Below are 27,372 nucleotides of genomic sequence, written 5' to 3' on the forward strand. Positions count from 1 at the left end.
AGGAATGCAGGGCGATCCACTGTGAGCAATGTAAAGAGACCACTGGGGTTAGGCAAAGCTTTATTCTCAGCAGCAATCCTTTGCTGGAGCCAAGAGCTCGGAGTAAACAGCTTTTGTGCATATAAAATCTATCAGAGAGGCCAAACAGGGCAATGGGAGGTGACTGGCATCCCTGGGCTGAGGGCAGAGACACACGTGGTCCACAAAGGAATTGAAAGTACCAGCAGGTACCCATCCATGAGTAAGTTGCAGGGAATGAAATACTGCAGCAGAGGTTCAGAAGGCTGTGTGCTAGGAGTTACTCTCTTTGGTTGCTTCGAATTTCAGCATCAAAAATACCCTATTTTTGTGCATACGTGAAAAATATTATTTCAACGCTGGACATTAATATTCTCCCTTAAGCTAGTAAATGACACTGTGGAGAGTTACGAAGAACTCAGAAACCTTCACTCTGCCACTAACAGAAACCTCTGTAAGGTCAGGGTCTTAGCACAGCCTAGGACAGTACCTGGGATACTGCAGATATTTAATTAATATTTTTTAACTAAATGAGTAAGTGAATGTCTGAAAATAATAGTAAATGAAACTCTTGAGGGACACTATTACCCATTCACATACAGCAAGTACAGCTCGCTTTTCAAAAGTTCACTCAATGCCGCTTTGCTTTTATAAAAGACTCATCTGTTTTCGCTAACTGAAAGAACTCTGAGGAGGATTTGGGCTTTTATGAAAACAGGTGAAAAACGAAAGTAGCATTCGGCATTTGTTTTGCAAGGAGGTGTTAAATTACAGAGGCAGCCCGCATCCTGAACAGGGAGTGTGGGACCACCAAGGCCCTTCCTTGGGTCCTGCACTGAGCATCTCAGCTTCAAGCCTCCACAGCTCTGAACAGTGGATGTGAACATCTGTGCTTTATCTCAATTTATGTTGTGCATCTTTTAACAAGATGTGTGCTAAGATGTCTTCTTTACTCCCATGTCAGTTTACCAAAGGCTTCAAAGGAACACTCTACTTTCAGATCGTGGAAGACACATGCACACACACACACACACACCTACATGCCTTCATACGCACCTACACACATACATACACAAATAACAACATGCATAACAAAAAAAGTGCTTCACTTGGAAGAATCCCAAGTTGTCCTTTGACAATGGAAAGAGAGTTCAGTAAAGATGAAATGAGGTTGCATTAATAATGAGAAGAATTTCCACTATGACAATGAGTCATAGGAGGGAAGTTTGAGGAACATAAGAAGAACCAAGTTATATGAGGCCAAGAGGTGAAAACCATTTATTTAAGCTTTTAATGGGGAATTTAAAGTCGATCAGTACGGCAACATAGGGGCTACTAAATGTTTCAGAGTCATATAATCAAAGTAGATTTATAATTATGGCTTCAATACATGGGAAATATAGGAGATTGTAAAGGAACTGATGATTTACTAAAATTTAACACTATATTATTATGCTGAAAGAAATAAAACCCTGTATAGGCAGCTCAAAGAAAATCTTAAACCATTAAGTTCTACTTGGTTAACTTCATCCCTTTTGTAAGTATTTCTCAGTATAAGATAGACTTTAATGAATTTTACATCAGATACATAACCACTACAGAAACAAAACTTCAAATAAATATTTCAAATAAATAAGTGAAAATTAATATTTTATTTTAATTAAATAATTCCTGAAAGTATTCACTTTCAAGGATAACACTTTCAAACCCTTTTAGCAGTTCCATGAGAACATGAAACACATGATCCTGTAGGTCTTCTAAAAACAATCTTATTATACACTCATTAACTATATGTTTTTAGACAGGCATCTGAGCTTTCAAGAGCCTTCATCTAACACATGGTGCACAGTTCTGCAAATTAAAGGAGACGGTGCATTTGAAAATACCTAGCACAGCGTCCTGGCACACAGCTGTTTTGCGAACATTGGCAAAGGGTGGGAGAAGAAGAAGAATTGGTTTTACAACCTTAAATGAATTTTAAACATAAATTCTATTTATTAGCAGAAGTGTCTCTCTTGCAAATCAACATGGTAGGGACCTCACCCTGAAGAGTCTGTTGAAATACAAAATAGGAATGAATTATTCAAGATGTCTCAAGGTTTGAGACGGGTTTTGCGTGTGGTTTGGTGAGGTAGATTGGATGTGTGGCAGCTCATGTACTTCCTGCCTCTCTCTGGGAGAACAGTGTACCACCCTGCTCACTGACAGGCTGACTGGGGAACTTGCTTTGGCCAGTGAAGGGTGTGCATCCGCGATGTGTGACACTTCTCGCTGGAAGCTTTAAAAACCAGCTTGTGCTTGAGCATGACCTCTTTTCCCTTTGCCACAAGACACATGTTCCAGGTAGTGGTTCTATCAGCTTGGGTCATGAAACAAAGCATGCGGCATTCCTAGAGCTCACTTTCAATAAATATGTAGCATCCTTTGTTTTAAGAGATTGCGGTTTTGGAGTCATTTTGTTAGTGCAGCTTCATCCAGGCTACTCTGAGTGATATAACATTCATATGCAGGCTGTTAAAACCATGAGAAATCCAAAGTCTTTCGGTTCTATACATTCCATTTTCGCCAATTTAGAACCTATAGCTTTTATTTTCTATAAATTTTCAATCTCTTCTCTAGTATGAGCATTACTGTCATTTAGTATGAAAACAGTATAAACACTCATTTACATACTTGTTCAAGGATGGGTTTGAACTCTTCACAGTCTGGCCCCTAAACTGTCTTTCCAACCTCATTTCTCACGACATCTCCCCATGACTCTCACACTGCAGCCACACAGGGCTGCTTGATTTTTTTTTTTTTTTTAACATACCGTGATATTTCTGGATTCCTTGCTTTTTACCTGGGTATTTTTTCTATCTAATGTAGCTTCTTTCCTTGGTCTGCTGTTGAACTTCTACTTGTTCTTCATGATCCTGCAATATCAATTGCTCTATGATACTTTTCTACAAATCTATAGACAACCTCAGTGATGCCCTCCTTTGTGCTTCCACAGCATGTGGTAGGTACCTGTATGAAAGCACTGATTTGTTGAATGGTGATTATTTGTTTCTGGCTTTCTAGTCTCTTTTCAGCTAAAAGCCACAATGCAATGAAATAAGTGCTATAATTAGTTTGTAACCTGAGCAAAGAACTAGGTAATGATGGTTATTGATTTACACATTCATTAAATAGTAGGTGTTGATTTATTGATAGTAGACTTTTCAAAACCTTCAGCTGAGAGGTCAGAACTGTTTCATTCCATAAACAGAAGTTAAACCAATAGCAGCAACTTAAAAAAAAAAAAAAAAAAAAAAAAAAAAGCTTTCATTTCAGAAGTGTCATAAATCAAGAATCAAACAGCATCCTAGGAGCTCCCATATAATGTTTCATTTGATGGTTCTTTTAGAAAAAGCAGGGAGTTCCCGTCATGGCGAGTGGTTAACGAATCTGACTAGGAACCATGAGGTTGCAGGTTCGATCCATGGCCTTGCTCAGTGGGTTAAGGATCTGGCGTTGCGGTGAGCTGTGGGTGTAGGTCGCAGATGTGACTCGGATCCCGCGTTGCTGTGGCTCTGGTGTAGGCCGGCAGCAAAAGCTCCGATTAGACCTCTAGCCTGGTAACCTCCATATGCTGTGGGAGTGGCCCTAGAAAAGACAGAAAAAAGAAAAAAAAAAAAAAAGGAAAAGAAAAAGAAAAAATTCAACCAAAATCTCAGGCAACAAAGAAACTTGTATACTGAACATTTTAAAACCTAAATGTTGTAATTAGGGATCATTTTAGAGATGATTCAACACTTCTGGAGATTTATTATCTCCACATGAGTCTGGCATTTAGAGGCTCTACAATCTGACGCAACTTATTATCAACATTCACTCATGTAACCAAATTCGTCTATTGCCATTCCTTTAAATAACCCCCATCTGCTTTCCAAACTCTTCTGCATACTGCTCTCTGAATGTCCTACACACATTCCTACCCTAGTGTTTATCAGTTAGCGTCTAATGTCCTTCCCTAACATATCTGAGGACTCCTGTCCTGCCAGATCTTAACTCACATATCCTTTCCATTATGATGCTTTACAGTAGCCCACAGTGGGCAGCCTTTCCCCAGACCCTTGTTGCACTTATCACCTAAATCATTTATTAGATGCTCAGGATGTGATATTATTGTCAATCTTATTATTACTATAAGCTCATTTATGACTATGAATCTTGTATTAACGTTTCTGATCCTCATCACCTTGACCAGTACTTGCACAAAGGAGACCCTCACACAAACAAGCAAAGCATATGCTGTTATTTACTGACAGGTTCCTATCAGTGAAGGTACCATTTAAAGAATGCTCCTTGACAAGACGGAGTAGCCTGGAAGATTCTTGGGATTAGCTGTTCTTGACTGAATCACTTCTCTTCACAATACAAAAATGAAATTCCCTCTTTATCATGACAAATCTGGACTATTAACATCAGGCTTCCCACAGTCTTCTCTCCAGCAGGAGGGAGAAGAGCGAAGCCTGCAGTCTTACAGGATGTTAAGTACTTCATAGAAACCAACAATAATAATTAAAATCTAACATCTTGCTCATAATTATGATATAGACTCTCCAATTTTTATTAAAACACCCAAGCAAGAGCTGGAAGATGAAAAAAAGAAATCACAGCATCCCTGAATCATCCAAAAGCCAGAACCAGCCAACTGTCAGAAGTTGATGGAATTTCCCCAGCTGAAAGGCCACTGAAATCATAATGAATAAAGCAATTGATGGCCAGACAAGCAGAAAATTGAAGATATTTATATACTTAAAAATAAGGAACTTTACTTTTCTCTTTCCTATAAACTGCTTCCATAGCATCTTGGGATACTATGCCTCCAGTTTTTGACATGACCAGGATATATGTTTCTACTTCTATTCATAAGAATCTATGCCTATTCATAGACCCAACTACTCTCTTTCATAAAATTAATTAAAACTAGAAAGAAAGCTACTTGGAGAGACGATATATGGAAAGATTAGACAGAAGAGATTTGCAGGGCACTGCATCATTTGGAGGTAAGAGCTTAGAGAAGAAGACTTCATCTGTGGGAAGGAGAAGCCTTCTTAGTGCAGCATATACAATACACAAAACTCTGGTAAATCATAGAAACTGGGTTCTGAGCTTCCCAGATGTTTTTCCTGACTTTCTGCTGTCAATCTGAAAAGTCGATATGACCATTGTTCAAGTGACAGAGCATTTGGTTAAGGAAGGGTGACTATGCATCCCGAATTATGCCTGTAGTACTGGTACAACTGTAATATCCTCTTTGCTAAAAAATATCTTAGCTGATAGCAATTGCCTTGGCTTCCTGGGAAATACTAGTTCTGGTGTTTCCAATTCTCTCTCTCTCTCTCTTTTTTTTTGTTTTTTTTTTTTTTTTTGTCTTTTTGCTATTTCTTTGGGCCGCTCCCGCGGCATATGGAGGTTCCCAGGCTAGGGGTCGAATCGGAGCTGTAGCCACCACCGGCCTACACCAGAGCCACAGCAACGCGGGATCTGAGCCGCGTCTGCAACCTGCACCACAGCTCACGACAACGCCAGATCGTTAACCCACTGAGCAAGGGCAAGGACCGAACCCGCAACCTCATGGTTCCTAGTCAGATTCGTTAACCACTGCGCCACGACGGGAACTCCCAATTCTCTCTTCTCATTCAAGAATGAATACAGGAGGCTAAGGATCTAATGTCACTGCAGCTGTGACACAGGTTGCAATTGTGATGCAGGTTCAATCCCTGGCCTGGGAACTTCTACATGACTTGGGGTGATCAAAAAAATAAATAAATAAATAAAATAAATAAATAAATAAAAAATAAACAGCCTAGAAAACTTTATCAGTAAATTAGGGAAAGCATACATCTTTCTGATTTAGAGGAAGCACAGACTTTCAGAAATTATTTGCAATATGTATCAGATAACTTTTTTCAGAAAATAAATTATATCAATAAAAAATGATACAAAGACACAGAGATATGGGACAAAGGAAAAAAAAACCACAGGGAAGTACCAGTCTATATGCAAAAGTGTATGGATAAGACTGAAAGGAATAACTTTTTTTTGCTGTTTTAGGGCTGAACCTGTGGCATATGGAGGTCCCCAGGCTATGGGTCAAATAGGAGCTGTAGCTGCTGGCCTACACCACAGCCATAGCAATGCAGCATCCAAGCTGCATCTGCAACCTACAACCACAGCTCACCACAACACTGGATTCTTAACCCACTGAGGGAGGCCAGGGATTGAACCTGCATCCTCATGGATACTAGTCAGATTCGTTTCCACTGAGCCACAACAGGAACTCCTGAAAGGAATAATTTTTAACTGTAAAAGAAAAGTAAGATTGCTTTAAAGCTAGACAATAGAACTGACACTGAAGGCAATTAAATCAGTTATGCAGATACAAACTTGAAAAGATCTCTGTGAGAAAATCATGGCAAAGAAACTTTTAGATGATGTATTGCCAAAGTAGAGAAAGAAATTTGCACTAAGACTACAGTTGTATCTAAGAAAGAAAACAAAACAATTAAAAATGAGTTAATAAAGACCCAAAGAATTTACTATACTCCAATTAAACAGGGATCCAGAACTAGTCTAGAAAAAAATAATTAAATTTACAGCTGCACCCACAGCATAACAGAAGTTCCTGGGCCAGGGACTGAATCTGAGCTGCAGATGCAGCAATGCTGGGTCCTTTAACCCATTGCACTGGTCTGGGGATCAAATCCTCATGTTTCAGAGTGACCTGAGCCACTGCAGTCAGACTCTTTTTTTTTTTTTTTTTTGTCTTTTTGCTATTTCTTGGGCCGCTCCCGTGGCATATGGAGGTTCCCAGGCTAGGGGTCTAATTGGAGCTGTAGCCGCCAGCCTACGCCAGAGCCACAGTAACGCGGGATCCAAGCTGCATCTGCGACCTACACCAAGCTCACGGCAACGCCGGATCCTTAACCCACTGAGCAAGGGCAGGGATCGAACCCGCAACCTCGTGGTTCCTAGTCGGATTCGTTAACCACTGCGCCACGACGGGAACTCCTGCAGTCAGATTCTTAACCCACAGTGCTAGGGCAGGACCTCCTAGAAAATATTTTGGTAGAGAGGAATTAAAACTTTGTTTACAAAGCAGTAAGCAGAGGGGAAAAAGGGAAATTTCAAAGGGTACAGGGCCAAACATTAGGCCTTTATATTGTAAGTGTGGTATAGAAATATATTGCTAGCCTTATATGTAATTTTAAATTTTGTAGTAGCTGTATTCAAATAATAAAAAGTAAAGTAATTTTTAATAATATATTTTATCTAACCTAGTATATCAAAAAACACTGCAATTTTTACATAAATTTTAATGACACCATTTATATTATCTCATTCAATCTATATAGGATAAAATATAGATTGTTTCATACTACAAAATATTTATACATTGTATAAAATTTAATATGTAATCTCAATTTATACTATATGTCTATTATATTTATATTAAATGTATTTATAGTTATTATCTACAGATAAATGTATACAGATATGGATATAGTATTAAATCTTTGAAATCTAGTGTGTATTTTACATTTATAGTGTACCTCACTTCAGCTCAACTACATCTCAGCTGCTCAAATACCCACACGTGGCAAGTGACTACCATACTGCAGTACAAAGAAGAGGATTCTGAAGGAAAAGAATATTCTCCCATCAGCTATGCTGAGTTTCATGAGGTGGCAACAAGAGATTTACAAAAGTTAAAAAATGTGTTTCGGATATATTCCATTTGAGAAAATGATCTGAAAAACACTGTAGCTGATAATGCAATAATCATGAAGGTACGGCTAAAAAATACTGTCCCTATTTTATCTAAAAGGATATATGGACTGAAGCTGGGGCCTAGACACAGACTGTGAATGCAAGAGAACGCAACTGACAGCAATGGGAATTCAATGCAGAACTTTATACTTTTCCCTATTTTTCAAATTTGTTCCAATGGACGTACATGAGTGCATTTGATACTAAAATATAATATACCGTCATTATAGAGGAAAGCTATGTGAAAAAGGTAGTAAGCTTTTTTTTTTTTTTTTTTTTTAATTTGGTGGAATTACACAATATGGATAGCTAAATTGTGGTAAAAGCCATTCATTCAATACCTGCTTACTGAATGCCTGAGATTGTCTCCTATGCTGTGCCTTGGGGCAGCGAGCGGTCTCTAAACTGGGGTATGTGAACTGCTGAAAGCACAGGAAGAAACTCCAGGATTTCATTTGCACTGATGGGTCAAAAGAATCATTTTCTAGGTTCTTCACAGTTTCATCCAAATTTCACTCTCATTCTCTCTTTTGACCTTCTGTTTCACAGAAGTCCTTTTCCTGCCTTACAAATGAAAAGTACAACCCACTTTTCTACGGCCTCACAGCAAAGTGTTAAAACACCCAGGGGTCCAAGACAAAGAGAAGGTTCTAGGAGGCATCCTCAGTTAACAGAAGGTCCCTTAAAACCACATCTGAAATGCTGAAGTAGGCTGTGGCTTATTTCCTCCAGGTGACACAACTCTTGGTAAGGTTCTGTGCTTTCTCTCTGTATCTCTTTAAGGATCTGAATTCAGAAGTGAGATGATTGTCTTGGGGGTATGAATTAACATGTTTACTTGTTTGGAAAACAAAGTCAGGCTTTCTCCTTACAGAAAATAAGAGTGATCTGGCTGACTGGCATGGCAGTGAGAGGTTCTTTGCCAATTAGGTTATGTGTCAGATATTTTGCAGGAAATGATTGAGCTACATCTGCAGCTCCAAAGTTTTAATAAAAATATACTGAGGGTACTTACACAATATAATGTACCCTAGATGTTATTAGTAATCAATAGCAGTAAATTAACAGTAAATTACTCAAAAATAAAATCAATCATAAAATAGTGAAATAGAAAACTCCTTAGACTTATGATTAAACTTTTAGATAACAAGGGAATTCATCATATTTCAACATTCATTTAGGGGAAACTTGAGAGATGTCTTATGAAATGTGTCAAACATGGAAAAGTGAATCTTTAAAAAGGACACTGATAGATCACGGGTGACACGGAGTGAGAGACATGCAGGACAGCTCTTAAGAACACCAGCAGAGTGATGTGGATAATAAATTGACTTTCCATCCATTTGTTTTCATCTCTAGATGCTCTTTAGTTCAACTTACAATCACGGACTCTGGGCAGGCTACAGGAGGACCTTATTACATCGTTAAAATAAACGTATAAGGTAAATGTGACATGTAAATTGGGAAACGTTTCCTCTGCATATTAGGGGTGGCTGTGGCCCCCTGTGAAGTCAAACAAAATCATTTAAACCTGATGCCCATTATTTCTAACAGAAAGTTATGCAATAAGATAACTCCCGATTTCAGTATTGGCCTCTGCATAGCTATCAAGGCCGTTACATTTAATTTGAAAACGGAATCCATCGTAAAATATTCATCGCAAAGGACTGCTGGTACAGAGACACTTATCAGTCTACTAATTATACTGTTCACTCTAGTTGGCGTTGATCCTCCCTAGACAATCGGGCACCGTGGAGTCAAGACTAATAATAGAGACAACGTGATGATGTTGCTTAAGATGATGATGATGATGGCTAATATTCAGTGAGTTTTACTCCTTACTAGAAATTGTCGTAAACACTCTATATGTGTTTTCTAAAAACCACTCTTCCTCAATACTTTATGATGAAGGTTCTGTGATTATAATCATCCCCATTTTACATAAGGCGAAACTGAGGTTCAGGGAGATGAGGTAATACCGTCAAGGTGACAAGTTGGTCAATGGTCAAGAGAGGAATCAAATCCAAGCCTGTCTGAATCTAGCCTTCAGATTACATTATATGATACAGGCTTCCTATTAAAGCTTGATTTGTTTATGGTTATGCATTTGTTTTATGTAGCACCAGAATCTCTGTGGTATGTGTGCATGTGTGTGGGTTCTTTTTTGTTTTGTTTTGTTTTTGCATTACTTACAGAAGAGTGAAAAGGCATGGTGATTCCAACCACCACATAATTAATACAGTACATTTATACAGTGAGGCATCTCAATTACTATTAGCACACTTTAATTGGTGATTAAGACGACGGTGATGCTAATTCAGACATTACCATCTCTGGGGCTTTTCTAAGTCTGTAACCTTTACAGATGACAGCTGGTAGAATATTTCAAACCTCAAAATCATACCTATACAGAAGCATAAACTAGAAGGTGCTGAGGATGAACTTGGAAAAGTAGTTGGGGGCAAGATCATACAGACCCATGAATGTCAGACAAAGGAAGAAGCAGTAGAAAAGAGTAATATATTTGGGGTAGACTTTGAGTTAGAGGATCAAACCTAACATTTAATAAATGGATGATCTTTAATAAGTCATCTCTCTATGACTGGGTCTCAGTTGTAAAATGGCATTGCTGTGGAGGCTAAATGAGGAACTATATGTAAAAAGGGACACTACATAAATACAGCAAAGAAAGGCACTGGGACTGTATTTTAATAAGAAGCAATGAGGGTTGTTGGGAGGTATGAATCATAGAAGAGTTTTTGAACTAGGGATCTCTATTTTGTTTTTTGGAATTCTTTCGAAGACAGAATCAGGGCACAGACAAAGCAGAACAGCCGAATATATGGACTTAAAATGAAAAAAAATGCATATTTTGTCATGTTTATTATTAATGCTGGACAATTTTCTCTAAAGGAATTACCAATTTATGATAATCCCTTGCATTCTATTAGTGCCTTAAACTTTGCAAAAGCCCTTTTCAAAGATGTTATCTCACTTGATTTTTGGCATAAGGATTCAAAGGACAACTATATCTTGCAATAATATGCCTGATGATCACATACATTCAGATATCATCTGACTGGAGAATGACTATCATGCTCCATCCAGCCTCAGTTTGAAAATAGAAGTAACACTAAAGTTCTCATTTTCTCATGGTGGGAGGTGACAGTTATTCTCTAGGACTAATACTTTTTACACCAGGCAGGAGAAATTGGCATCAACTAACCAAGAGACTCCCAGAATGATTGCTCCTATTCCAGATGTTCCAGTCAGCCACCACATCCATCATTCTCATTTGATTTTTGAGCTAGACTGAACAACTGCCACCAGGTGGCACCAAATCGCAGTCAGGGGCCTTTACTTCTAAAAGCCAGGCCTTAAGAAGTCCCAGGTAGCTGCTACCTGCTAGAAGAGCTGTGACCAATGACTACATAATAACATGACCCCACATTTCAGATGAGTAAATTTGGGGGCCCCACTAAAGCTGATGTAAGAGCTTCTTAATGAGGTGCCATAATTTAATGTCACACAATGCTTTACTGTCAAAGACAATAACTCCATCTCTAGAAAGTAGGTCCTATGCTGGCAAAGAGGATAGAATTAGGAATTCAGTACCATGGGTTCAAGTCCCACCCAAGCTACTTCCTAGCCATGTGAAGACAGGTAAGCTATTTGTCATTTCTAAGTCTTAGGTAAGCTATTTATCATTTCTAAGTCTGTTTCTTCAACTAGAATTTGGGGATATTCCTCTTGGATGTAGAAGGCTAATGCATATGAAGGTGCAAAGGGAAACTATAGCACACTATGTGAATATTAATGCATTTTGGTTCTCCCTGATCCCCAATACTGATAATTTTAATTCTGTTTCTACTCTAAATTATAAACATAGTAAAAGAAAATACTTCAGAAGAGAGCAATAACTTTTAAGCAAAACACTATTTTTAAATAAAAAAACAAATTACCAAAGCCTGAGAATAATGTCTTTCCATTTAATATAACAATCAACCAACTAGAATTTAATAAGTATCTACTATGTGCTCAATACTGCAGAGGACATGGAAAAAGCTACATCAGGCTTTCTACCCTAAAAGAGCTAAATAATCACTTTGAGAAATGCGTATAAGGGAAATGCAAATAATGTAAGATAAATATTAGCAAATACAGCAAACAATGACAGTACTGCAGCGAAGAGAGAAATGAATAAACTCTGTGATGATGGGGAAAATGCTGCAAAGAGTTAAGAATTAGAGTTTGTTCTGAAGGCTGGATATGATATAAACTGGCAAAAAGAAAGAGATGTTAGCTATTCTGATTCATCTCTTTGCTTTTTTTCTGACTCAGTGGTTCCATTTTGGTGAATATGATCCCAGAAGCTCCAAGCAGATTCTTATCAGTTTTGTAATAACTGCTGACCTATCAGTAGGGAATACTGAAAGACAGGCATGGAGTATAATTTTTCAGCACCTTCTGGGCAGGTGCTGCTGGAGAAGCAGCTCCCTTTTAAATGTATCAGCACTTCCTCCTTTGCAGCGCATAGAAGTTACTCACAGTTTGTATCTGTGCCAGTAAGATGAAGGTAATGCCGGCTCCACACACCAGTGGTGAGATGTGTGATTTCACCCTTGGAGAATGTGACAGAATAATCGACTTTGATGATTAATCCATTCCAACAGGAGGCTCAGCATTGGTGAGGATGAATTTTCTGCCTTAAGTGACTACCCTGTTGTGCTGTATTCTTTAAAATCCTTTGGAAGTTGATATACTATAGGAAGAAGGAAGGTTGCAGACCTTGGGAAATCACTCAGATTCTTTTAGACTTGTGAAAAGCACATGAGGTGGCTGGCTGTTTTCTTTTGACATCTGGATTTGACTAAATCAAGAGGATCTTACAGAATATACCCCTCCTGAGAAATCCTTGATAATAAGAGCACAGGATCTCTCAACAAGGTCTGGAAGATTTCCTGCAAACCATGGGAAAGGTAGTGTTAGAGTGGCTCTGTGTCATTTTCATACACTTGACCAAGACTATCACACACAGTGCGAATCATGCACACATGTACACCCGCATAAATAGAACACACACTTATACGCACATATACCTAGGTAAGTGTGCGTGTGCGTGTGCGTGTGTGTGTGTTTGTGTGTGTACCAAGCATGTCCGCTAAACCTTCTTTCCAAAAACTTAGTCAAATAAGAAAATAAAAACTCATTTTTTTTCCGGTAAGCACCTCTTTTTTCTGACTTTTGTTTCCCACATGACAATTTATTTCAGATTGTGTCGTCTTCTTGTTTGGAAATATAGTAACTTCATGTTTGAGAGAGAATATGGTGAAGAAATGGTTCTCTTATTTTGGAGAGTGCATAAATCACCTGGAGTGAATATGAAAATTCCAGGTTCTTTGGCCCCGGCTCCAGAAATTCTGAATCAGGAGCTCTGGCACAAGCTCTAAGAATCTCAATTGCTTGTCCCCTCCTGGGCATTCTGATGCAGGCTGTCTAAGAACTAGGCTTTGAGAAGTGTAAGAATATCCAGACTGGAGTCAGTGAGGTCCATAAGTTGGGCTTCCGGCTCTGCTATTCATTGGTGACCTGCTGTTAAGCACATAGTACACTATTACATAACATTACATAGCAAATGATTAAATAGGCTATTTTATTTATTTCAAATGCAATTGAGTTGGTTCTAATTATTAAACTGGTCACTGTATGTAGCAAGCATTTTTAATCTCTTATATACAAATGGAAAGGGTGTTAGAAGTATAACTGTGCTATTATTTCAAGAAAGATCTCTCGACACCTAAAAAAAATCAGCTTGGAACTTTTGAGATGATCCCTAACATACTGTACGACTTGTTTTTACAATGTGTTAGGGAGAGACCGAAGTGTTATAAATATAGAGTGATGTGCTTTCTGCCAAGTGGTAATTCACTCTGGTTTGCTATGTTAAAGCTGTAAATACAACCATGGGGATATAATAGATGTAAATAACCTCGAAGGCATAGATAATAGTAAAGTGTAGTAAAATAATTAGGATGTGATACGTCTGGAGTATTTATTACCTTTTTAAAATATAATTTATTTAATTACAAGTTTATATAATTTAATTTTAAATAATGGCTGTGTTTAAAAACTGGCTCACAAAATTCCCTCAAATTCAATGACTGGCTCTTGCAAGCAATTTGATTTGATTCCAGCATATATCTGCATTGATGTCCACATATAATATTAAAATAATGAAATCTGACAATAAGGTTAAAGTTATAATAGTTGGCCTCCAATCTATAAGATCTAATTATTTGTTTATTTCTTTGCAATCTATCTTTTAGAATGTAAAATTTATGATGGCCTAGTCTTTTCCTTGTTTTTTTTTTTTGTTCACTACCATGTCCCATTTCTTGTAACAATATTTTTGCAACATGACATATTAAATATGTGTAAAATGAATGACTGAATTCCTCTCCTAGCACACTCTACTCCTAATTCTCCTCTCAATCACTTATTTATTTATTTTTTTTTAGTTAAAGTTGATTTACAGTGTTGTGGCAGTTTCTGATGTATAGCATAGTGACCCAGTCTCAGACACACACACACACACACACACACACACACACACACATACACACACACTCATTTTCTCATAGTATCTTCCATTATGTTCTGTCCCAAGAGACTGGATGTAGTTCCCTGTGTTATACTGCAGGAACTCATTGCTTATCCTTACTGTTTTTGTCCCAACAACAACTTAACATCTTCCCAGGCTTTTCTCCATCTTAAAACAGAAATCCTCCTCAGACGTTCCCAAAGTAACAATTCTGCTCGGAGAGACTTCTCTATCAACTAACTCAATCTGACTATCAGAAGAAATTCAGGAAATATTTATTACCGCTAAATTAACTGAGGGATAAAATTAAGTCAAAAATGTGCCACTTGTCCTCCAGGCAGAAATCTAAGGTATAGTAGCTGGGTTAAGTATGCAATTGGGAAGTGAACCAAGGCCAGAAGAGTAAGACGGCAATGGAATAAAGGTAGTTGTTAGTCATGAGAGGCAAAGGCTATCAAGGATACTTTAGAGTAAAGGTTGGCAAACTTTTTGTATACAGAGACATATAGTGAATATTTTGGGGTTTATGTCACGATTATTTTTGTTGTTGTTTTTTTTACAATCCTTTAAAAATACAAAAATCTGTTCTTAACTCATAGGTGACTAGTTTGCCTACATTAAAGGTATAACTTAGGGGTGTTGATAACCACAGGGGGTAAAGGACAAGCTTCTAAGAGATGAAAATGACATCAAGATTCTAAGTAGGTGGATTGAGGGGATGCAAAAATGGACAATAAAACAATGCAAAAATAATAATTAACCTGTACTGAGACCCCACTCTGTGCCAGGACCTGGACTCACTCAGCCCTCCTTGAATTCTCACAATGATCTTATAAACTAGTTACTATTATTCAGACTATTTGAGTGATGAGGAAACTGAGGCACAGAGATGTTAATCAAAATACCTAAGGTCATCCATCTAGTAAGTGAAAGACCAACATGTTGGCTCGAGAATGTGCTCAATAACCACTCCACACACAGGCAGTTTGTTGTGTACCTTTAGACATGTTGAGTCTGAGAGTCCAATATTTTAAATGAAATATACGTTCTAGGAAGTTTTGAAACAGAATAATTGATTACTAAGATAATTTCTTTCTGTCTCTGTATTTTTCTCAGTTTGAAGATAGCATATAGCGATGCTCATAATTGGTACAGTTCTCCTGTCCTGCCATGCAGGTGGAAGGATGGCCTTCAGCTGAAAGGACTGCCCTTCCCCACCCACTTTCCAATTAGGTATGCCTATGTGACTTGCTTTGGCAATGGAATATACTCAGTAAGAGCCCATTACCAATAGGTAATTCACCACATCCCCTTCCTCCTGTGGCAGTGATCAAAGAAGCCTATGTGGAGTCCACCATCTAGGATTCTTGAGTGGATACAAAGAGCAGAACTGTCCTAGATGGTGGACTCCACATAGGCTTCTTTGATCACTGCCACAAGAACTGTCCTGATGACCACATGAGACATACTGTATAAATGAGAGTCAAAACCTTGTTTGTGTCAGACCACTGAGATTTGCAGCTGTTTGTAACTACAGCATAGTTATCTTTCTATCTTATTTGGATTAGGAATACTTCTTCCTGAGAAAAATGGCTCACACTGAACAGTGTCTAAAGAACTTTTGGAGTCTTAGAGGAACAATATGTAGTCCTGTTACAGTTGACTTAAAAAAGTATGTGACCTATCAAGAAGTAAGTAGACAAATATTATTTAGGCTCCAAGTTCCCACAACAGTTGAAAAGGTTAGCATAGATTGAAAGCCTGTGAGATGCCTGGATGGAGCCAAGTTCTGCAAACCCCTCCAAAATGGGGCTGCGTTTTGAGTTTCATACCGAAATCCAAAACCTTAGAACAGAGTTTCACATTTCACCCTGAAAGTTTCACACAGCTTAAACTTTCGTATCTTTTTCAGGTATCATACTACAAAAAGTTCCTAAAAATTTCCCTTAAATAAATAATGATTATAGTCCCATCTATTAAATTCAGTATGCTCTGCTGTTCTTTGTGTATGGAGATAATATCACTGACCTACTCTTTGTTAAGTATGCTCACTCAGTTGATTTTTATTCCTGGCTGGTCCTATACTGTACTTTATTTCTCCCCAAGTTTTAAGTATTGCATAAAAAATGCATTCATTTCTGAAAAACCCACTTGGGTTGAGTTTCTTGGGCATCATAAATCTCTTGATCAAGGCTCCATTAACTCTAGGCTTTAACCTACTAGGTGACTTTTAGGAAAAAACAAGAAAACACAGAGAATACCAGTATAATCCTTTGACCAACTCCATTAAACTATACATAAGGGCATATGATATAGAATGGGTAAAAATTCTAATTTTTAAAAGTCTCATGACCTTATATTTGATGAATGAAAATGTTGCCTTCAATAATTTACTTTAATTCAGCGGCAAAATATCTGAGTCCTGTCTCCTCAGGAATAACATTCCATGAATTTCCATTGCCTCTCTCTAAACTTTTACAATATGTAGCATCGAAAGACAAATCATAGATGCCACCTTTGTTCATTTTCTTCCCTTTATCACCAAAAATGGAGTAGCTATTTGATCAGCCATCACATCGATACTCTGAGTCTCAAATTTTGTGATAAAGAACCGTTCCTGTTAAAATGTATCTCTGCTATCATCTAGAAGTTGTGCTTTATGACAAGAGTACTAAAATGGATATAAGCAAACCTGGATTTTACTTTTTTTCATCTTTGATTCAGTCCTTGGCATATGCTTGGAACATAGTAGGTATTAATTATTTTTTGTTCAAAAATGGCTTTCAGCAAATTTTTTTTGATTCTTCTTTTTCCACAGCTTCAATATATGCAAAGTGGATATAAAATCACATTTTGCAGAATTACTATGACAAACAAATTAAAGAATAATAGCAGGAAGCTGTTTTTAAGTGGTAAGATGATACACACAATTAGATATCTTTATCACACAAAATTCTAAAATGACTAAGCCAGAACCATTATGTAATTTTTGTTATTACAAAAATGTTTGTTAACAATTATTATAGGAGTTTGGAGTTGAAGGGCATAGGTTTTACTCTTAAAAATTCAAATGAACCTAGTTAGTCCAACTTTTACTTCTAGTGGATTGTAAATTTGTGGTTAATAAGGTACGGTCAAGATTATCAGATTTTTTTCCTTATGTTTAACCTAATTGACACACCTGAAGACTACATTTCCCAGCCTCTATTACAGTTACATTGGAGTCATCAGACAAGTTCAGGCCAATGTGTTGTAGGCTGCAGTGGAGACTATCACCTTTTTCAGGCTAGCTCCTAAAACTTTATTCAAGAGCTTATTTGAGTAAAGCAATTTTCCAAGATAGAAGGAAACTTATTCCCTAAATGTCTGTGGGGTAAAGTACTTCTGACTCTCCCACGTCTGGTAAAATATATTTGATTATGATGGCAAAATAATAGTTTTTAGGGGATAAGATGTTAGTGCCAGAGTATTAACCATAATATAACTTAATTCATTGTTTACTATTTGGGAGTCTTGCTATAAGACAATGTCATCTGACTGCATAGTGAGCTTAGTGACATAGCACATTTATGTTTTGATACAAGTTCCTTAACTTGCTATAAATAAGTAACAAACAGTTTACCAACTGACAGAGTCCAAGACCATACATTGAATAGCACTGATGTAACCAACCTTGAGCAACAGTCAAAGGCCCCACAAGTAGAGTCGGAGCTTATAAATACAGTTTATGTATTCCCTAGACAAATGCCATGCTAAATGAGGTACACCAAACTGACTCTTTATTATTATTATTATTATTATGTCTTTTTAGGGCTGCATCTGTGGCACATGGAATTTCCCAAGTGAGGAGTCAAATTGGAGCTGTAGCTGCCGGCCTACACTATAGCCACAGCAACGTGGGATCCAAGCCACGTCTGCAACATACGCCACAGCTCATGGCAACACTGGATAGTTAGCCCACTGAGCAAGGCCAGGGATTGAACCCTCGACCTCATGGACACTAGTTGGGTTCCTTAACCACTGAGCCATGATGGAAACTCCCAAACTGCCTCTTTATAATTCTAAGAGTTTTTCTTAGAATGTGCCAGTTTAATCTGTATTGTCTCAGACTATTAATCAAAATCCTTTTTACTCTCAAATTGTCCCTTTTTATATGCAACATTATTTGGTCACCCCTATCTAAGAGGGCTTCTTTGCTATGGAAAATAACAACTCTGGGTAAGAAAAAAATGATAAATAATTTTTGTATATGCTACTAGCTAGTATTTTTCATAAGAAACACTTATTAAATGGATGATTAAAACCAAGAGGAATCAGTAATTTATTTCTGCTACACTCAGTATCAGGAGCATAAAAAGTGAAAAAAGAATCTTTGGAATTGATACAACATCACAGAAAAAAAGTGAGAAATACTTATATTATCTAAAAGTAATTCTTTGGGCATTTTAATCAAGTTGACTAAATAAATTTAATTTCCAATGTGATTTTACACAAATAGTCTTCATTTTTGCATATCGTCCTATACGTCTGTATACTGATTCTGACTTTTGTGTTTTAGGCACCATTAATAATCTTGAAGCTGCTGAATGTACTTTGTTCAGGGACTTAAACTTTCCACAAATCCCATATAAGTTTAGATTTGATTCATTTCAGAATTTTTAAGAACAGTGTAACAGCTAATCACTGGATTTAAGCATTCTGGTTATTCTGGTTTTGGCTCTTTCTCCTTGGGTGACAGTGCACAGCATATTGAATATTTAATTAAATTATTTAAGATTCAGCTCCCCCATGAATAAAATGGAGATACCCACACACGCGGGATTTTTGACGATAAATGAAGTGCTATATGTTAAGGTAATCATATAAAATAATCCACCACTGGATTTGAGGTCACTTACTCCACATTTCCACATTTCTTTTCTTCCTCTCAAAGGAAAGGGAAAAGAGATGCTATTGATTTGTCCTTGCAAACTCCAACAGAAACAAGATACTGGAGTAGAAAATGTAGATGTCACATGTTATAGATTGATACCTTATTATAGAAACTAGTTTATTTTGCACACATAAAATAATCCGAAACTTAATCTCATTTGTATGTTGAGCAAACATAATACTTTCATTTAATGTTCTATTAAAAATTTATGATGTCTCCAAATGTATACTACGCTGCATTAAATATCTTCATTTAATTTATTAATTTGAGATTCGGAATGTATCAGTTAGGAAAACACATAAACAGGTAATTATACTGATGTGACATAGCAGCATGCTTTGCCTAGCTTTCCAGGAGTAATATTGTGATTAAAACTTAATCCCTTAATAATAACACACTGGCTTAGAGTAATAATAACAATAATACACTGGCTTAGAGTTTAGAAACACTTCTCATCCGTGGTCATTTGATCCTGTCACTTTTCCTCCATTTGACCAGGTGACCTAAGGGCTGCAGCCACAAATCACAGAGATGAGACCACTGGCTCATGGGAGAATCGAACTTGCAAGTTGAGCATCCCTGGTATTATGTGCTAACCATCCACTGGGCTACACAGTCAAGAAAGAGGCCTCATCAGGAAACACACTGGGATTCATTCAAGGAGTACAGGGCCTCACAGAGTTGAATTGTAGTCCACTTTCCCCGATGAGGCAGCACATCTTATCTAAGTATTGCAGATGTTTCTCCAATGACCTAATAAATATTAGAATATCATCTAGGTAAATGAGGTAAATATGTCATTGGAATCTTGCAGCCTTCCATAATTAAATGCAACATGCCAGCTACCTATTTTCTTTCTAGCAACCTAAACTTGACTAGCTTGAATCACCAACATACTCTGATAATATTCTTTCCTGAGGAAACTGGGATCTGTCCACTTTTGCAGGGGTGGGAGTGTGAGGTGGGGAGAAAGCAGTTACCTAATTAACATGATATAGCTTAATTAATTCTGCATCTTTAGAGCATGGATGGAACCAGGGATTTCAAATGTAAGATATCAAATCCATCAGGCTAGAACTCTAGAGGGCATGGCATTTCACACATCCTTCAAGTCCTTTAAGCTGCATCCAATTTCCTGACATATTCAGGATTTAGAAAAGATAGTTCCTATAATTTTTGTGGATTTAATGTAGTCCAAATATATGTATGAAGGAAGAGTCAATATGCACAGTTTGATTTCTGCCAGTTCTGTGGTGGTGTAAAACCAATTTAACAAACAACGTTAGGATCTTCATTAGGTTTAGAACTGTGCTATCCAATTAAATATATGCTCTAAAAAACCTGACTCTTGGAATTCCTGCCATGGTGCAGAATGTAGTGGTTAAGAATCTGAACTGCAGCAGCTTGGGTTGCTTTGGAGGCATGGGTTCAATCCCCGGCCCAGAGCAGTGGGTTAAAAGATCTGGCATTTCTGCAGCTGTGGTATAGGCCACAGCTATGGCTTGGATTCAATCCCTGGCCCAGGAACTTTTGTATGTTGTGGGTGTGGCCATAAAAATAAAACAAAATACACAACAACAAAAAAATCTCTTATGACATTAACCATCGCCTTGCTTTGAACAATTATGATAGTGTCTCTGGGCAAACAAATTTTTATTTTTTATTTTTTTAATTAATTTTTTTTTTTCTTTAGGGCCACACGTGTGGCATATGGAAGTTCACAGGCCAGGGGTGGAATTGGAGTTGCAGCTGCTGGCCTAACCTCACAGTCACAGCAACAATGCATCAAACCACATCTGTGATCTATACTGCTGCTTATGGCAAGACTGGATCCTCAACCCACTCAGCAGAGCCAGGGAGTGAACCCTCATCCTCATGGATACTAGTCAGGTTCTCAATCCCCTGAGCCACAATGGGAACTCCCAGGAATAATTTTTATAATGAAATGCTTAAATTTTAAAGTTTTATAGATCTTTGTTTTAAAGAAAACTAGGTTAGAACTGCAGAGGAAAAACTTCAGATTTCCAGGATTTTAATGAAGGCCCATCTTCTTGTGTATATAGTGTATTTGTATTTCTCCCACATGTTCATCCATATCACACAATCTAGTCCCATGTCACACACTATACTGAGCTTCTGCCCATTTCCTGGACAAGCCAGGACGTTATAAAATTCTGTGCCTTTGAACCCAGAATGTCCTTCCCTTCCATTTCCATTAACAAACGCTCCTTATTTAATCACTGCCAAACCCTTCGAAGCAGTTACTTCCCCTCTCCCCTTTGTTTTTACACTACTAATTTTCCCCCAATATATTCTTACGCTGTAATTTGTATTTTCATGTTTATCTTTCAAATTTTAACTTCAGTTTTACTCCCTTCTATATATTAATAAAAAATCATTGATAAAATTTAAGTAGGACTCTTTACATTTCCTCATTCTTTTATCTGCTATTGTTTGCCCAAGAATGGAACTGTACATGTTTTGCCCTCAGAATAACTGGCTCATTTTCCAGAGCCTACTGAAAAACCCGGGAAACACATGACCTAATATTTATTGATAACACTGTTTCTTCTGACCTGAAATGGACAAATTTTCCTATTTGTGATCCCTTCTCATTAGTTCTTGCCATTATGCTAATATTGGGTTCTAGCATTATCTCAACAGAATATGAGCTATTTGGAAAAAAATAAATACAAAGTCCAAGTGTTACCCATTCTTTGAGTATTCATTTGGTAGTTGTCGCTTGTTTTCCCTTTGGAGAAAAGTTATAGAGCTGGAATAATTATTTTAGATAATCCTAGACTAAGTTTCCTATGACTCCCGTCTGTCCTAACCTTCTGTTCTAACATTTGTGCCTTTTGGCTCAACAGTGTCAAAGAGAAACAAAAAGCAGTGGAGCTGCCTTCACTTTCTATTCTCCCTCTGCTGACCTGGTTATCAGAAGTGAGAGCAAGGCACAAGGCCAAAATTCACGGCTGTTCTCAGTCCATGACCTGAATTCTTCCAGTGTCAGGACAAATAGGTGGGGAAATGATGTGGATTCCCAAATGCCCTGTACATATGTGTCCCCTTCTTGGGTCAAGGGGTGAGCAACTGACTCCTTCAGGTACTACACTGAAACACTTGACTTCTAGCACAAGACAAGGAGATAATTTTGACACTCAGGTACCTTGTTTGTCTTTACAGACATCCTCCTGAGAAAAGCTCTGATCTTCACATCTGAGAGGAAAAGGCTACATCCAAAAAAATTAAAAAAAAAAAAAATTTGGAGTTCCCGTTGTGGCGCAGTGGTTAACGAATCCGACTAGGAACCATGAGGTTGCGGGTTCGGTCCCTGCCCTTGCTCAGTGGGTTAACGATCCGGCGTTGCCGTGAGCTGTGGTGTAGGTTGCAGACGCGGCTCGGATCCCGCGTTGCTGTGGCTCTGGCGTAGGCCGGTGGCTACAGCTCCGATTCAACCCCTGGCCTGGGAACCTCCATATGCCGTGGGAGCGGCCCAAGAAATAGCAACAACAACAACAACAACAACAACAACAACAACAACAACAACAAAAAAAGACAAAAGCCAAAAAAAAAAAAAAAAAAAAAATTTGCCCTGAAAAGAGAGAAGTAGCAAACTAACCCCAAACCACCATTAACACTACACTTAGTACCATCCCAATTCATGGTGCACCATAACAATTTGTGATTTTTGAAATATTTTTCACTTCCCTTTGATGCCCAAGATAGACATCCCTACAGTACAGGTGATAAGTATTCTTACGGGAAGACTTAACACATGCTGCAGTTATGTATTGTGGCTAATGTCTTCGCTATTATTTGTTGAAATCCGTCACTTAAAATTAATGCATAGAAGATGCTGATGGATGAAAACTCGCTTGTTCTTCCAAACAAAACAAAAAAAGCAAACACAAAACAAACAAATAGAAGCAGCCCTTTAAGAAGCTGAGCAGACACTTCCTGTCAAATAATGAACAACATTGTAGGACAGATTTATTCATACTACAGCTGTGATTTGCTAACCAATTCTGTTTGGAATTTATTTGTGAAATGTCACACAATCCAAGATGTTTTAATTACGTTACATTTTATCCAAGACTGCTGATTACAAAATGAGTGATCAGGAGTTAAAACTAAAGTCTAGAAAAGATATAGAACTAGAGACTGCTATAGTGCAAGTATTTCAAACCTGGAATGTCTGACTGGTGATTTCTGTTTATCCTTAAATGAAAATACCTCTGGCTCAAAAAACATGCTTAATTAAAAAAAAATGACTGTAGTTTCTGGTTGACACACTTGTTCATAGTAATAACTCTACAATTATCACTATGAAGACTGTATTTTCAGACACTATTCACACATCCCTGAGGGACAAATTTGCAGACATACATTTTATAGCATTAAATGGTGTATATTTTAACCACCATTTCACTGCTGTTTAAATGTGGCTTTGATGACGCATTTGACAATGGCATGGTACCTACCACCTTCTGTTTAGCAGACAGACTTATTTGAGAGTGTTTTGGCCACTGTGATTCAAGTATTTAAAAAAAAAAATTCAGCTTAATTATATAGGATTACTTTACACAAAGTAGTTAAGTTTCTTTTTAGTCCAAATTATTCAAAGATAGGTTTATATGATACTTTTAGAATAACTAGTTTAATTCACCCATTAACAGCAGAAAGAAACAGGAAATAAATAAGAAATTTAACATAATAAGATCAAATGTTCAGTAAAGCTCCACTAAGTCAAAGAAATGTCAACATAACTGACTTCATAATAGCATTTCAGAAATTTCTATCTCTTGCCAAATAGAAAATCCTAACAATATAACTTCTGCCGGTCAAATGTCTAAAAATATACTTCAAACATTAGATACAGTCAATTCCTCTATTTTTGTCTCTTCTCTCATTCCAGGCTGAAACTAGGAAAAACAAAATGTAGAAATGAGAAATACTTTTTATTTCCCTATCCAATATAAAATGAGGTAGATAGGAAAAAAATTATTCTCATTTAACTATCCTTAACAACAGAAACAAGAAAAGAAAATCACTATCTGCTATACACTGGATCATGCAAGGTAATGGCAGGTTGCAGCAAAAATAAAATATAAAGAAAAAATGTGAAAAATGCTGTCATGTCAGAACTGACTTGATGAAGTCAACAGGAAATCACTTAAAAGTCAGCGGCTTTGAAATTCTGGACAATAACCAGCTTTAACGCAAATTACAGGATGTAACAAATCTATCAGCAGGTATCTGAAATGTATCATTAATCAAATAACTAGGAAACCAGAAACCAGTGCTAGTTTGTGAACCAGATGTGTACATTGTATTTCCAAATTGTAGAAACCTAGAAAATGTCTGTTAAAATAATTCTTGAATACCTGATTAATTCTGAAAATTACGAAAATCCATTCAGGCTAAGTCTTTCCTCATTGAATGCGGATAAAGTAACTTCAAAATCCACAGCCACTGGTTGCCATGCAACCTACTATAGTATTATGTCAGAATAAGCTAGGCTTGAATTTTCCGGGCCCTCTTGCTTTGTCGACCTGATGTTTTGATACTCTAATGCTTCTCAACTAACTTCCATTAAGTAGTGTTTTGTGGGGTAGTATTCCAAGGTTAGAATGATTAAATAACTTTTATGGTTGATCAAATATAAGCCCTTATTATACGCAGTAGGCAAAACCATACATTTTAATTACTTTGTTATCAAAGATCTAGGTATTTACATTTCATTTTTCAATAATAATTCTGAACTTAGTGGACCTTTCAAAAATACCTAAAATTATTGCTATTTAAAAATATTTATCATAAACCATAAAGAATTTAATATAGGACAATAATAACACTCACCGAGTGTCAGGTGTTAGGTATTTTCCTTTTATGCCTTTTGTGTAACCAGTTTAATTTTTTTCAGTGTAACTGAATTAATTATTTGAGGGTTTGCACTATATTTCTCACTTTGCAACCATGCACAAAATAAAGAAAACTGATCAATATTTGATCATAGTTACAGTGCATTAATTCAAAGTTAATTTTCAGTGGAATCACTGCCATTACTCACTTTTGAGAGGTGTTATATGATTATGAGGAAAAACATCCAATCTTTGTAGAAAGGAAAACAAGATATATTTTAAAATAGAAGGGCTTAACAAAAGAACTGGATTATTAGGAAAAAGAAAGTCCTTTCAAAATGATATTCATAACTGTGTATTTAGAAAAATACTGATTAAGCTTCATATTTTACATTTGAGTTTCTGCAAATATGAACTATTCTTTTATAAAGAGGGAATCAGAGTGACTAAAAATCTCTTTAATAAAATCATCTCTCTTGGAAATCCACTTATTATCAAAATGGAAAGCAATTTAAAATCTAGCCATTAACCTCTAGCACTTATGTAAAAACAGATTTATTAGAATAGGAGAGAAATACCATTTTGGTAATTTACACTATAAATATTTCAAAATAAAAATATTACCTTTCATTTATTACAAAGGAAAGTGAATATGTCAAAATTCACTCACACTTAATTTTAATGGCAAGATGTTCAGATAATTACACCTTATAGAAAGACTGAAATTTGCAATTAAGTCCAAATAGATTTAATATTGCTTATGTTTGACATTAGGTAAATTAAACTGCACTTCTCTTTTAAATAACTTATGTGTTCATTTTTACTTTCATAGTCCTAAAATCCATTGGCTTAGATTAATGTATTAAAATAGTGTCTTTCTCACTCCAGGTCCTCTAAAGAATCTAACAAGGAGAGAAAAAAATGGAAATGATTTTGATTGCACGGGAAATAGAATAAAATGAAAATACTCTTGATGGAAAAGATACTTTAGACAAAAATATCAGTGTGCATGTAACCTAAATAACATGAAAGTGAAGCTTTTTAATCTAGTGGCAATGACAGAGTCACATGATTTTTATTCTTTTTATTATGTAATGTTGATGGTCAGGGAACTATCTAATTTTTCTTTTTTCTTTTTATGGCTGTACCTGAGGCATATAGAATTTACCAGGCTAAGGGTCAAATCAGAGCTGCAGCTTCAGGCCTATGCTGCAGCCATGGCAACATCAGATCTGAGCTGCATCGGTGACCTATGCCGCAGCTTGTAACAATGACAGATCCTTAATCCACTGAGTGAGGACAGGGATCTGACCTGCATCCTCACAGACACAGTGTCGGGTTCTTAACCTACTGAGCCAAAATGGGAACTTCTAATTCTCATTTTTGTAACTCAATTCCTCAAGCATTTTTTTTGGTTTAGTCTTTGTATAATCTATGAACTTTGTCCATAATATATCTAAAAGCTATCAAATGCTAAACCAAGTTTTTCCAACTTGAGAACACACCATTTAATTTTTTTTATTTTTTTATTTTTTTGTCTTTTTTGCTATTTCTTGGGCCGCCCCTGCGGCATATGGAGGTTCCCAGGCTAGGGGTTGAATCGGAGCTGTAGCCACCGGCCTACGCCAGAGCCACAGCAACACGGGATCCGAGCCGCGTCTGCAACCTACACCACAGCTCACGGCAACGCCAGATCGTTAACCCACTGAGCAAGGGCAGGGACCGAACCCGCAACCTCATGGTTCCTAGTCGGATTCGTTAACCGCTGCGCCACGACGGGAACTCCCACACCATTTAACATTGATTAAAGCACTCACTTTTCTGTTGTGCAGGAAACTACATGAACATTTCTAATATTATTTCTAACAACAAATGACCCATGAATTTCAGAAACAGAAAGGAGGTTTCTTTGACATAAAGTATCATGGAGCTTTAAAAATGGCGAAAGGAATTTTGAAATCCCCAAAGTCATTCCTCGAATGCATTTATGGTCAATGCCCTTTCCACCTCTTCCCTTGTCAATGTTTCTCTCACTTTGGGATCCAGTGGCCTAGAGTACAAGAAATGTAGGCATCAAGAACAGATTACTGAGTGAAAACTTGACAAGGATACACTTGGCTTATGATCAAGGGAAAGGTAGAACTTCTACTCAAAGA

General features: G+C 37.1%; 1 protein-coding gene and 1 long non-coding RNA gene across 4 annotated transcripts in view; one reads left to right on the plus strand and one right to left on the minus strand.

The window, feature by feature from the left end:
- Positions 1-22,065, plus strand: part of LOC146403750 (uncharacterized) — a 22,932-nt gene extending 867 nt beyond the window's left edge. Inside the window, exons 3-8 of one of the 3 annotated variants that reach the window (XR_014843515.1) lie at positions 2,887-3,019; positions 7,597-7,838; positions 8,368-8,565; positions 9,178-9,260; positions 15,536-15,652; positions 19,851-22,065. This is a non-coding gene — a long non-coding RNA (uncharacterized LOC146403750). Of the gene's footprint in view, positions 1-2,886; positions 3,020-7,596; positions 7,839-8,367; positions 8,566-9,177; positions 9,261-9,536; positions 11,752-15,535; positions 15,653-19,850 lie in introns of those variants that run through there. The other 2 variants (XR_014843514.1, XR_014843516.1) reach the window with 2 other exon arrangements.
- Positions 1-27,372, minus strand: part of ZFPM2 (zinc finger protein, FOG family member 2) — a gene marked incomplete at its 5' end in the record, with an annotated part of 382,811 nt that overhangs the window by 70,484 nt on the left and 284,955 nt on the right.

The sequence above is a fragment of the Sus scrofa genome, chromosome 4 (genome assembly GCF_054392235.1).
Source record: "Sus scrofa isolate SSC_HxYL_T2T_F1_AM1 chromosome 4, Sscrofa_HxYL_maternal_Yorkshire_Landrace_v2.0, whole genome shotgun sequence".
NCBI lineage: Eukaryota > Metazoa > Chordata > Mammalia > Artiodactyla > Suidae > Sus > Sus scrofa.